A 14219-nucleotide genomic window follows, 5' to 3' on the forward strand; every position below is an offset into this window, starting at 1 on the left:
AACCTTTAAGGTGGATCTAAAATTAGCAGCTCCATCGTGGCCAAGGTTAGAGAAGATTTTACTCAGTGTGACTCAGAGAGGATTTAATGAAAGGCATCACAGGTTCTACTATTCATGTCTTTATTCACTTGCCAAGAAAAAAACAGAAGACAAGAGGAAAGAAAACAAGATGGCTTGTTAATTGCAATGTTATATGATATTATAACAAAGCCCCCATGTTCCTGCTCAACTCCTGCTGCTACAATTATTATTATTATTGCTATTATTACTTTTATTTATATTATTATCACTTCCATTAGCTCTCTCTCTGTGAAAGCAAATTGTTAATTCCACTGCAACATCAGAGGCTTAATGATGCCAGTAAAACGTCCAGTGCCATACAAAAGTAAATCATTTATTTTGATTCACAAGAATCAATACATAGATACCAAAATCAACACCAGCATTTTGAAAATGAAAGTAAAGTAAAAAGTCTGGTCACACTCGTTAAGGTTAATTTGGTCTGAGTTGAAGTTTATGGTTTGTTGGTACTCTCCTTCAATTATGTTTAATATAACAGGGTCAAACAAGCTTAACAAGACGAGGCTCTTGATGCAGGGATTCTCCTCACAACACCAAAATAGTTGCAAAAGTAAAATAACTTCCACAAGTTATCCACAAGCTTCCACTTCATTACAAGCAGATTGACTAATATAATGTTGGCTTGCTTTGATTTTGCTGTGTTAAAAAAAAAAAAATAGATTTTGAAGATCAACTGATGATTAAAAAACCTTTCAGGGTGAACCTCTACAGAAGTACTGTATATTCACCGTGTCAGAATATGTCCACTAGATGGTGTTGTTGGCTTACTGTTGGAGCTTTTCGGCTGCACACTGTGGGTGCAGTATGATTACATGATACAGGTTATTTTGAAACTATTCTAATTATTATAGAAATGAATACATCACAACTATCAATTACTAAATAATAAAAGTATTTCAAGTGCCACCACATTAAAATGTTGAAATTTGTAATTCAGAATGTAGGTGATGTAGATGATCAATGTTGCTCTGAAAATACTCACCAGCATCAGTAGCACATAATAAATAATATTTCTCATTTCACACAAAATTCAACTTAAATTGAATCAATTCTAATGGATTTTATTACTCTCAGATGCATTTATCGACATGCTATTGCCATAAACCTTTCTCTTAGCATTATTATACATTATATATATATATATATATATATATATATATATATATATATAATATTCTCTTACTCAGCATTACCATAATACCAAAGGAATTGATTGATTGACATTCTGCAGTGCAACCTATCATGACACATTTAGTTGACAAGGTATATTTACTGAGGTACAGTAAGGACTGTCGTCTCACTGCTTTGTTTTAGTCATTGATGATGATAAAACTATTTTTGAAAACAAAAAAAAAACCCATCTAAGATGCTTTTTTTGTATGTGGTACCAAGGAGTTTAAACATGTGTGTATTATTCATGTCTGCCTTACAGTTTCACCAAAATGACAATGTTCGGTGTGTATCACACTGCAGGCTAATTAATACATTATTGCATGCATGGCTAAGCCCAGTTTTTATATTACAGATCCAGTGGTTAAAGCAACCAAGTACATTTAGTACTGTACAATTTCAAGCTACTTGTACTTCCGTTTACTTTATTCATTGCGACATATTTTACTGCTTGATACTTGTACTCCACTACATTTCAGAGGAAAATGTTGTACTTTTTACTTCACTACATTTATTACTGCAAATGTCTGTATTTGAAACATATTTAAAACTGCTCACTAACCCATCTGAAGCTTTCAACCACATCCACAACACAGCCTTTCTCAGCGGACGAGATTGCTCATTTGCCATCAGTTTACATTAGTACGGAACTTCTGTCATGCGTTACCAGCGATGTTTGACAGATGTATGAAAACCAAGCATCTTGAATACAATCGTTATGTTAAGAGGTAATTGCAAAGAGAAACAAAGACAAAATGGAAATGCTGAAAGCGGGCTAACACGTCAGTGAAAAACACCTACAAAGACTCAGCTGAACACTTGAATGGCTTTTTGCAAGATGCTGTTGTTAAATTCCAGACTGTGATCACAGATCTAAATCACCATTCTGGCTAATATTTTTTGTGGTATTTCGTGTGGACTGCACTTGAATGTCCACTGGGTGGTGAAAAAAGATCACAACAACAGCAGCACCAAAGCTCCATTAATCATACCTTTTTCATCTATTACTCATATCTTATAGGAGTGTTCTGTACTTGCTAGTGTTACTTCCTCCATCTGTTACCTTCTGTCAATATGGGGGGAAGCTCTTTTCTTTTTTTTATTCCAAAGCTTCGGATGACAAATAGTGGGCTGTAATGTTTTACACATGTAAGCCTTCAATATGTTGTAAAGAGCAAACTTTTCTTACCATCCCCAATGTGTATCATAAAATGATGCTTAATTTCAAATATAACTTAAATATGACTACAGCACGCACCCAGTAATGTCAAACCTGTTCTCTTCCCGAGTTACAGAGCTTCATAAGCATATCATGAGCATCAAAAAATCCATCTCTTTGGATTTATGGGGATAGGTTGATAAAACTACCAACTAGAGACCATGTTGCGATGGGATCACACCAGCTGACTTATGAGTATTCAGTAGTCATTACTACATTATTACCAGCCACGTGCGGCGTGTGGCTGGTATTGTTTTCACCTTGTGAGTCTGTGTCATCAAGGCAAAACGTGGTCCTGGAGGCACCTACTGCAGCAGGAACTACCACAGAAGCGGTTGTGTTTATATGTCTGTCTGTCTGTCTGTGGACAGATTTTGTCAACGCGATAGCATCACAACCATTCAAGATGCTGTCACAAAACTTCTGGTCTCACGACTCTTATGGATCCTGTATTCAGCAACATTAGTCAGCTTTGACCAGAAAGGTCTGAAAAAGTGCACGCTACCTGCCCAGCAGAATATATCACACAGTAAAAGTTAGCAACAAGCTGGTGAACTATGGAGTTCTTCTGCCTGCACCATCATACTCTATTGTCAGAAAGTTTCCATTGTTCGGACATAGAAGAGAGTTATAATCCCATTTACACTAATTGTCCTTGAAACGGACATCCTGAAATGACAAAGAACAGGTGTTTAAACTTTAAAGGATGAGACTTTTGATTAGTTTTATGGTTTGGTTTCTATAGAGATTAATGTTGATTTCTCAGTTAACGGCCAGTTTCATCAGTCGTTTAATGGATAAAATCAAGTGTTTCTTGGGGATTTTGTCCTCCCTGGCATCTCATGATGAACAATCTGTAGAGGTCAATGGTCAACACTGCTTGTGATGAAAGAGAAAAATAGCACGGATGATAGGACGACACATTGATTTTTAATTTCTCTCTGCACAGCACTCAGTCAACATAAGGTCCTAATGCTTCCTTATTCCCATTCCTTATCTTAGTGACACACACACACACACACACACACACACACACACACACCACACACATCAATCTAAGGTATTCCAAGGACAGGGCCCATGAATTTTCTTGCTGGTTTCACAACAGAGGTCCCTTGGTCCTTCCTGCCTTCTATCACATACCCATTCCTCATGTGTAATGAATAGCAGTCGGAATGGGTGACATTGAACAATAAACGTAATAAACTTCAGACTTTATAGAGACTTGAGTTCTCCTGAGATGGCTTGGGTAATTTACCATCTAAATAGGACATTTCCTACCTGTTCTTGAAAGAAAAAGAAAATCACTGTATAAATTATAGGCTCAGACATAAAGCACTCAATGAATGTAATGGCCAACTGGGGAGATTATTAGACTCTACTGTCCATTCTGGGTATATGACAAAATAGCTGTCCCAAGGTAGCCTGATGGTGGGATTTCTTTCTCAAGGGAGAATGAATGAGTGTGCACACAATGGTTTGTGTCATTATGAGTAATGTACGGAAACCTTGAGAGGCAAGTGAGAAACCAAAAATCTGGTGATCCACCTGATCTAAATTGTTTCATCGCCTGTGTTTATGACTTAAGAACAGGTGAAAGAAAGGATAATCTTTCTAAGTATATCTTCTAGCCAAAAGAAAGGCATGACAGTAATGTTACAGAACTTGCTAACACACAATATACAGTAAGTACCTTGTGTTTAAAGTGCATGGTGAAATTAAAACTCAATTGGAGGAAAACATGAATGATTAAAGGCCTATTAGAACATGGGGTAATGGTGCACTTCATCCTCTTGTGGCCAAAATTACAACAACAAAGAAATATTTTTCACTTGCCAAAACCTTGTTTTTTTTTTTTTTTTTGGCCACACAGATAGTTTTGGATTTGTGTGCCAAGATTTTGAGATATCTGCCTTCAAAACTTCTGATGCCTCCCCAATACAATGAAGAAGAATGAAATTGACTGTTAACTGCTAAACCCAATCCTGAACAATGACTGTCCAATCATAGTTTAGCAACAGTATCTAGGCACAGCAGGCTTGTCAAGCTTTGGATTTCTTCAAAAGGCAAAATGGTTTGCATGGGGCTCTAGTGATGGTATCCACAAAAACAACAAATATAGATTAAGATAACACAGCTTACTGCACATTCTTGCTCTCCAGCAACTTCCATTTTCGGACAGTGTTTCTAGTGCGAGCACCTTTGATACCTTCTAAATAGTGAATGCTGTTATTTTAGGGTGTTCTTGAGTGCCTGAGAGTGTGTTAGTGTGTGTTTATGGGGTTATTTTTTGGGGTGTTGTGGTGATAAGAGGCACGGTTTGGGTTAAGAGCTATAGGAAATTTTTAATCATTTATACAGTTTTATCTCAGCAGCACTGCTGAGCTAAAGCAGAAAAAATCATCCATGGGTACGTGGAAGAAGCTACAGAGAGACAAATACTACTAAAAAAACACCAGAGTAGAAACATTGGCCATATATCACATCATGCTGTTACGCTCAAAGACAGCATTTCCATCGCTTACATTTGAGTTAAATTGATTTAATTTCCTGAAACGCCTCCTCAGAATTTGGAATCATCTTTATCTATGTTAGTCACTCATAGCCACATATATTTTTGTCTAATGGCAGAAATCCCAGATTAGCACCAAACTTTAATGAGTTGTTTCTTACCCCAAGGCTTATATGTCTACCAAATTTCACTGAAATACAGTCAAATGTTTGCAAGATATTACATTGACAGATGGGGACTAATTAAATTGGTAGAAGCAAAACCCCCTTGCCAGAGGTAAATCTTAGAAATGTAGGATTGTGCTCAAACCCTCAAGATAATTATCTGGGAGTTTAAAAGTTTACTCAGAAACAACAACACATCAATGTGGATATATTGAAGTTCTGTAGAAATGTTAATTGGAGAAGCCTGTGTTTGTTTCCTGTATATCCCCTCAGTGTCTCTGTGTGTATTTATTCCAATCAGGAGAAACCTAATTACAAAAATGCATAAAGAATAATAAAATACATTTATTGACATTGTGCACAATAGGAAGGTTGAAGAAAATGTGTTTGACAATTAGACCTCATCGTGACATAGGGGGATGTGATGCTGTGAGCTGTTCAGGAATGAAGAGCAATGGAAGATCTGGATGGATGAAATGTTAAGGTGGATTTCTAATGGGTTTGCTGGAAGGACAAACTGGGAAGACTGGTTGTGAAACTGGTGGTGAATGAGGTGGAGGAGGGTTGCTGACAGCAGCAGAGAAAGGAACAGTTTTTAAACTTTGACAGCAACGAGATGATTGGCTCACAGAGGTTGTGGCAAAATCTGATCGGTTTAACTGAACAACTGGTCAGCTAATTAGTTGGAAGTGGGAAAAGACACAGAGAAGATTAAATAATGAACAGAGTAAGCATGAAGATAGTCAGTCTTCACGATTTAATTTACACTAAGCTTCATGTGCGTTGAAATATGTGTTGATAAAATAGTCCCATTATTCTCTACAAGAATAGTGAAAGTCTTGTGGCCATCATTTATATCCCATTTATATGATACTTACATACTGTCCACACCAGACGAAATCCAGCAAATTCTTTTAGTCATCCATCTTTTTTCCACTCCTTTACAGTACAGTTTTGATCTTCCTTAGTCTACTGGAGACGCGCTTTTGATATCCCATCTGATACCAGTCCAGTTTTTGTAAACCCCTTGACAGTTTCTGAGTAAAAGGCCCAAGGTGAGTGTCGATTTGAGGGCGCCAGAATCTGCTTGCTCATCATGCCATGATCAAGTTATTCTCACACCGAACACTAACTGACGCTAGAAAACTGATTTATATCATACACTGCTTTTATGTGACCGACTGTATGACTATATGGAAAGTACAACTTGCGAGAAGGCGGAAGTGCCTAATAAACTAGGAGCTCACTATATATGTCCAGGTGATTTGTTTGTTTGAAAGGCATTAGTGTTGTTTGAGATTGTGAAGGAATTTTCCTTCTTTAGGCTAAAAGTAGCAGTAGGACATGATCTGTTAGAGCAATAGTTACACTCTCTGTCTACAAGGACAGGCTGGTCATGGTGCACCTGTCCTGATAAGGCGAGGCTGTCTCCATTGTCTAGGAGACCAAGGTCGTGGGCGAAAGGCTGCCGCCTGAGCTCAGACTCCACATTGATAGACTGTCTCCTTCTTTTCTCAAGATATGCACTGAATGTGACCTGAAGTGACATACGAGACTTACGTTAACTTAGGTAAGCATAGTTCCTTGTTCGGAATCTAATACCCAATAGAATCTGCACACATCTTTGGCTGAGTGAAAAATAGCCTTATTTGGATGTGTAGTGAATTTCTTATGTCAAGGAAATGGTTCAATGCTCCCCGCTCCGAAGTAACCTTCAGAATTGGGTGACATTACAATGTGTTCAGTTGTGCTGCTGATCTCTATTCTCCTCAGCAGAGCTTCAATAAATGCTTCTGCATAAGACATCCAAGTCTCCTGAAAACCTTCTTCAATCACTCTTTTTCCATCACAGAGATTTTGCTCCCTTTTCCAGGGAAAAATACATGCGGGAATTCTGGATTTTTAGCATATATGTGCACCTGTTTGTTTTTGTACTGAAGATTTTACTGAAACAAACATGCCCTCTTCAAACCTCATTAACGCTCCCGCAGAACTTCAGCTATATTATGACCTTACAATATTGTTATTACGGTAATATAACTGGATCAACTTGCACATTTCAGCTGGCAGCTCACAGACCAGCTGTGGGATTAAATATTGTTTAGAATCCATGGCTGCCAGCTCTCCTTCTTTTGGCGTGAGACACCCACTTTCGGGCTCTGACGAGGTCAAGCTTCCCAGACAAATCACGACACATAACAGGAAGCCAATTCTTAATGAGAAATAATAATGCTATATAGGCTTCCTCCACACACAGGACAACGTCTGAACATCAGGCTTTTTTCCACATATCGTCACCAAGATTGTTCCATAAACATTACAGAGAGCACACACACATTCTTCTCCAAAATTACAAAAGCTTGCATGTATGTTGAATTTTGCCTCGTGTCTTCTTTCCGTCTATTCACAAACATACTTACTATATAACTTTCAAGTCTTACTAATAATGTAGCTTGTCAGAGTGTAATCACGGCTTTGCAGAAACATGATGACCACCTGATGTTTTTCTACGACTGGGTGTGTTTAGGATTCTGTGCTTTGAGTTCATTAGCTACCTGTAGGCATCACACAGCAGCAGGAAACTTCTAAACACCAGACAGTGATAACATTTGTAATACTGCTGCCGTCATCAGGATAAGTCTCAAGCTCCATCAAAGCTGTCAGGACATAAGCAGATTGGCAATGTGTTTTTCCACATTAAAGATATTCTACTTTTAAGAGGAGCTGTTGTTCTCCTACCACATAAACTAATAAATATGGAAGGAAAAACATCAGAAAATTATAATGAATTATCATTTTATAATTAATGACCCACAAAAACACATTTTATTTATAGTGAAGAATCCTGGGAATCCTAGAAAAAGGGCAGTAATCATTTTAAAATCATTTCGACTCCCTGAGGCCATGTTCAGACTGATATTAGCACCGTGTGAAAGGCAGCCCACTCATTAATTTCAAAGAAGCCGCTGTGTTGTCGCAGCAGGGTGCCGGCTCAATTTTTTGGCACACCACAATTCAACATCATCTGCATCTGGCCACACATGAATGAACACAAACAAAAATTTGTGCAAAATTAAATGCATCATTTTACTGTTTACCTTGCGATTGTCATGACAAAAGAAGTATAAAATGTGTAAAAGATGTGGACTTATGGTGGACAAGTTGTTTCAAAAAGTCAAAGTCCTGAACGGTCAGATGAATTTCCTTTTTAAAAACCTTTTAGGCCTGTGCTGAGATCTGTCTCACAATTGGTTGCTTGAGAGTTAAGAAAACAGTCATTGTCACTATGCTCACTGTGGGGCGCCCAGTGGAAGGAGGCCAAGGTCAGCAAATTACCTAATGAGTTAAACTGAGGCAGAGCAAAGACTTCTTATAAGTGGAAGATTTTCCTTTCTATCGCTTGAAGAATTACAGACATTGAGTGTGGCCATGCCACACGGTTTTGCGTGACCAGCTGTTGATGTGTTATTTTCTCTCTTGCTCTCTATCTCGCTAATCTACGCTCTCCATGAGTAAATTGCACAAAGCCATGAGCCAAATGTAAGCCTTTGTTGATGTCTGTGGAGTAGAAAAAATGATTTTCTGCTGCTAGTTTCTCTTTGGTGGAAAGAGGATTAAAGGCATCAGGGCTTCCAACTGGAGTCTGCTTTCACTGAAGTCCTGGAGTCATTAACATAGAACAGAGATATCACAGGTAGGCGTATCTATATACCTATTCAGTAGCTATCCAGTGTACACGCAGCAAAATTTCCTCTGAAGTTTAACAACCTGTCAGAAGTTGCCTATAGTTGAACTTCCCATGTTTTACTTTAAAAGACTGCAGGAATAAATGTCTCGAATTGTTGCATCCTTTTGTTAGATTTAAATGTTGGGCTGGCTGTAAACCAGTAAAGGAATCATAATGGTTCTTTACATATTGAAGTGAACGGCCATTATCAGTGGTTCTCAGCCTCCTACATGTGGGTTACACACATCCATGCCAGGTGACGTAGTATAAAGAGCGACAAAGTCCATGTAGGGAGGGGGGGGTTTGTGCCCTGTGTGAAAAGTCAACATCGACTTATTTAAAGTTTTAATGCGTTAACACATAACGTAACATACTCATTTTAACCCAAACCTGGATCTTTTCCTACACCTAAGTGTGTCTGCATGAGACGCTGAGGGGCGTGACAAAGCAGCATTGGTATATGCTGATGAGTCCTATGAACAGATGATATGATGTGGGTGTAGCAGGCCCCTTCTGATAACTGGCTGATAACCACGATAACCACCGAAGTAGAGTAGCGTAACTTTCTCCTTTAAACAAAAGCGTTGTGTAGCTGTAGCTTCAGTACTTGTGGCTTTATGAGCTACAGTTCAAAAGTAGCTTCCCCAACACCGCCAACATCTCAGCAATGAACTTGATAAGTACATTGTTTTTGGCACAGATAGGAATGATTGGAAAAATCAAACTAAGACCCAAGTTACAATAAACAATTACCCTTTAACAGTTGGCATAATCAACATAAAGACTGACTTCTACAGATTATATTCATGAATAAGCTTTGTGTTCAAATTTTTGTCATTAACACATTTTCAAAGAACAAAGTAAACTCTCTATGATCTAGAAAAGAATTATTGCAGCCAAACACGCAGACAAGAGAGAGGACAATCAAGTCAAACAGCCCAGATACTGTTTGCCTAATGAGAAATTATATGGTCCGAGCTACAGTTTATCGCAGACATTTTAGGGAAATCCTCACACACACACACACACACACACAGACTCTGTACATCAATTATTGTCCCTGTTTAGCTCTCCGTGGTGTATTGCCTGTTTTCCTCTCCAGTCAAAATGGGCACAAACTGCACGCAGGGGAGGGAGGTTTTGCCCTTTACCCCATCATTAACCTTTGTCTCCCTTCCCCAGACACAATGACATGCACCAGTGAATATCGACCACATGGCTAAGCAGACAGGGAGGGCAGTAGTGTGTGTGTGTGTGTCTGTGCGCCCATGGTGGTTATCTGTAAATCATGTCCTTTGTCTCTAGAAACAGTCCCTGGGTCAATGATCAAGGTCACAGACACAGTCCTACTTCAGTTTCCTGGAAATACTGACCATTCAACTCCACGATGGAATTCAGTTAAAAACAAAGCCCGGGGGAAACGGGGGAGAACTGTCGTACCTATCAGTATTATTATCGGCAGTAACCCGTGTGCATGTAGGAACATTGACCATATTGATTTAGCTCCCATCCAATGGTTTCCACTGAGTCAGACAATGTTTATCATTTCACCCACTACAGTTGTTGCACAGGATGTATTAAGTTCCATGAAATATATAAAATTTCCATGAAATGTATGCAAGGACTAATCAGTAACGACATCCTGTCATCACATTCTCTGAAAGTTACCAATACAATATTTTACTCGTACTCTCTCATTTCAGATATTTTAATGATACTTTTCAGATTTTTTACTCATGTTTCTGTTTTTGAGGATATTTAAAAAAATTCTTGCCGTTTTTTTACGATATGTTTGTCAGACATTTTGTCATTTGCCAATGTTTTACTGATACTTACTTTTTAACTTTATGAATTGAAGTATTTGACACAGACTTTTAATTGTAATAACATGTATGGCTTTCTTTTTAATTAATGTCTTATTGGTCACAGCTTTTTACGAAGGCTTTCACGAGGTCTTTGCCCATTACTCAACAGTTGTGCCGACAATCTCAAACAAAAACTTTCATCTCCATTGACTTTGTTGGCTTCTTTTTGGTCAGCTGAACATTTCATAAACTGCATTTTATTTACCAATCAGGGAAAATGTCCAGGAATGTGACTTGGTGTCATTTAGGTTTGAAGAAAGACAATTTGTGTGATTTAATATCCACACCGAGTGATTTGTGTGATATACTGTTTAATGGAGGTCATTCTGTTCCTGTCAACTGCCTTGCCAGGGAAAGTCAGGGTGTGAAAGAGGTTAATCCTGACCATTATGCAGTCCAGAACCCTTTCCTTATCTGCAGCTGTCCAGAAGCTTTGAGGCTCCAAAAGCATTCTGTTTTTGTAATTACTGCCATGTGAAATTGGTCCAGAAGGAGCTAAGGAGGGGAGGATGAAAAGGTAACAATGAGCAGAGAGGCTAGAAGGCTTGTGTTATCACATACAGAAATGAAAATGGCTATTTTATTGCAACTTCATTTCTCTTCGCAAAACATAATCCTAAACAATGGCTGATACAGATCGTATTTTTCTTACTGTGTGTGAATGTGCAGCATGTGCATCTGTGTCTCTTTGGCACTGTTTAACAGTGTGTGAGGGAGATTAGGAAAGTGGAAAAAAAGTGAAAATCTTGCTGCAACTCACTTCAAATTAGTTCAATTTCCCTTTCCTTTTGTACGCCTGAGCTTGTGAACATATCTTATAAAGTGCTGTTTGGAGTCATCATAAAATGGCTATGCTAAATGTAAGTGATCACATTACACACATAAATGCATCAGACTGCGGTATTCAGGATATTTTAGCATTGTGATTGTTAATGACACATTTGTTTTACATAAACCTAGATAAGCTCCTATTCCAAGTATGTGAAACACAAATATACTGTACCTCCCTCCCATTTACTGCTGTCTTTGCTATCAGCAAAAGCTTGGATTCTATTGTAATATTTAAACTTCATTTGTTCCATTCATGCGTGAATACACGCTGTTCTTCAAAGTCTTACAGCCTTTTTGAAGATGTCATAGTACTTTCACGCATAATCACTTCTGTCCTGAGGACACTATAATGAAAGCCAGACGGGATTGTCACTGGCAGTTATGCTTTTGCTACATTACGCTTGTAGATGATCAGAGCCATTGAAGCTGTCTGGTTTAGGAGATGGGTGTGTTATGATGTCAGATTTAAAGGTTGAAGGCCAAATTTCCTGTAATTTGTGTATCAAGATGAGGTATATTGAGTAGTGTGTTGTTGTGGAAAGATGTGTGGTCTAGTGTGTGGCTGTGTATTAATGTTCATCAGTCTCTGACAGTTCGCCTATCGTTGCACAAAAAGGTTTTACAGCTACAATGCTATTTTAATATGCAATGGGAGATTAGCCCTTTAATGAGCAATGAAGTTAAAAGCCCAATTTGTCCTCTTAATTGGTGCCCAGCTGTTACTGTCAGTAGCAGACTTTTAGTCTTTGACTATTTTTGTTCACATTGACATGTATACGTATACGTACTCTTTATAGAATGAATATAAAAAAATAACATAAACAGCCTTGAGGGAAGCTCTGGGTTGCTTCACCAGAGGTATGGAAAATAACGAGCATGCAGGATGTTCTCCAGAGAGACAGTGGACTGAGAGGAATGTCAAACTTGTCACATTGAAACAAATCGTAAGGAGAAAATTTCTGTCTTTGAATCAGACCTGTTTCATAGTCCTATTGGGACAATTGTCTGAGAAGTCAGCAGAGAAAAAACAAGCACATCTCAAACCTCACGAGGTGCCGGACTCAATACGGAGCCAATAACAAAAGCAAAGTCCACACATTCAAAGTTGCCCTTGAGGCATATCATTGCACGAACACCTTCACAATATTTCAGGCTCGTGGACAAATGAATACCATAGCGCCACTGAATGTCCACATCACTTACCTGAGAAGCCAAGTAATTTGACTCACTGCAGGATGCCAAAGAGGTTCTGGTGAAGAGCACAGAGCTCAGATAAACCATATGTAACAGGAGCTAATAAATGTATACACCTGGGGGCAACTTACCCTGTGTGGATGGTGCTTCTGTTCTCACATCAAAAAGGCAATTTTGATTGGCTTCAATTCTATTTTTCCTGATAAAAGTAAAGAGAGAAAGAATTAGCTGAGTATGCAGAGAAGACCATTGCATATGAAGTAATAATGAGGCTCATGAAATTAACTATAGACGCCCCTCTGATTAAGTCTGAAAACTGAGTCAAACCAATCATAAGCTTCACAGAAGTGGTATGTACTGCAAAGGTACTTTATTATATTTTACATGAAATTACAAGTTGGAAAGAAACACTCCATTCTTAACCAAACACATTCGCATCAATTGCTTCTTGGCTCTACTTTATAAAGATTTCTATAGCCTAGCATTCTGGTTACTACCTGAGAAGTGGTCGAGGATCTGACTGGAATGAAGTTGTGAAGTATAACACTATTCTCTAACAGTAAAACATAAATATAACCCATTTTTGTTGCTGCAGTTGGTTTAAAGATCTGAAATTTAACATGGCAATATGCATATGATCCTTACGAAGCTTGAACACCCCCCCTCAACCTTGACACTGATCAACTCTGTAAACTCCTAGCTTACAAGTAGTAGCTTAGTAGTAGTAGCAGGAGTTAAATTTGGCTGGAGCCCACCTGAGCTGAGCTCTGCCTCCCTAAGTATCACAGCGTTGCCAACTCTCACACTTTTGCTTGAAACATCCGCTTTCAGACGCTGTCTCAAGCTGACCAAGCAAACGTAGAATGTAGGCTCTTTTTCATGTACGCAATTTAAGCATGTGGCACAGCAGCAGTAATTTCATTAACTATTTAAAACTTCTGACGTGGCATTGTGATCTTGCCTCAAGCAGAGATGAGGAGCGGGCTACAGAGGTCTGGTAACATCAGGTCTGTAGCTTTCAGCTCCACCCGACGCCGCCTTAAGTGTTGTAGCTTGATTTGTCGCTTTAATGTATCAGACTTCACACAGCTCCCTCTGGAGCACAAAAGGCTTTATACAACATAGTTTCACATACATACAACGTTTTTCACATATGCAGTAGTACTTGCAGTAGTACTCCCCGATCCCCAGTAAAATTGGTGGAGTTCCCCTTTAAAGAGTACAACTTTCGGTTGAGTGGGCTGGCAACTGAGAATCTTTGGCTAAGATTGGAAAAAGACTGTTGTAGTTAGATAAAGGTTGCTTTTTTATTTATTATGCTATTAAAAGGTTTAGCAGGCTAGTAAGCAGAAAACCCAAACTCCTAGGCTTCAAAAAGGCCTGTTGTTACAGCATTACATCCATGTTCCTCAGTGTTTTATTTCTAAATTTCTAGATAGTAAGTTCAAAGGCTCAG

The sequence above is a fragment of the Enoplosus armatus genome, chromosome 1 (genome assembly GCF_043641665.1).
Source record: "Enoplosus armatus isolate fEnoArm2 chromosome 1, fEnoArm2.hap1, whole genome shotgun sequence".
Taxonomy (NCBI): Eukaryota; Metazoa; Chordata; class Actinopteri; order Centrarchiformes; family Enoplosidae; genus Enoplosus; species Enoplosus armatus.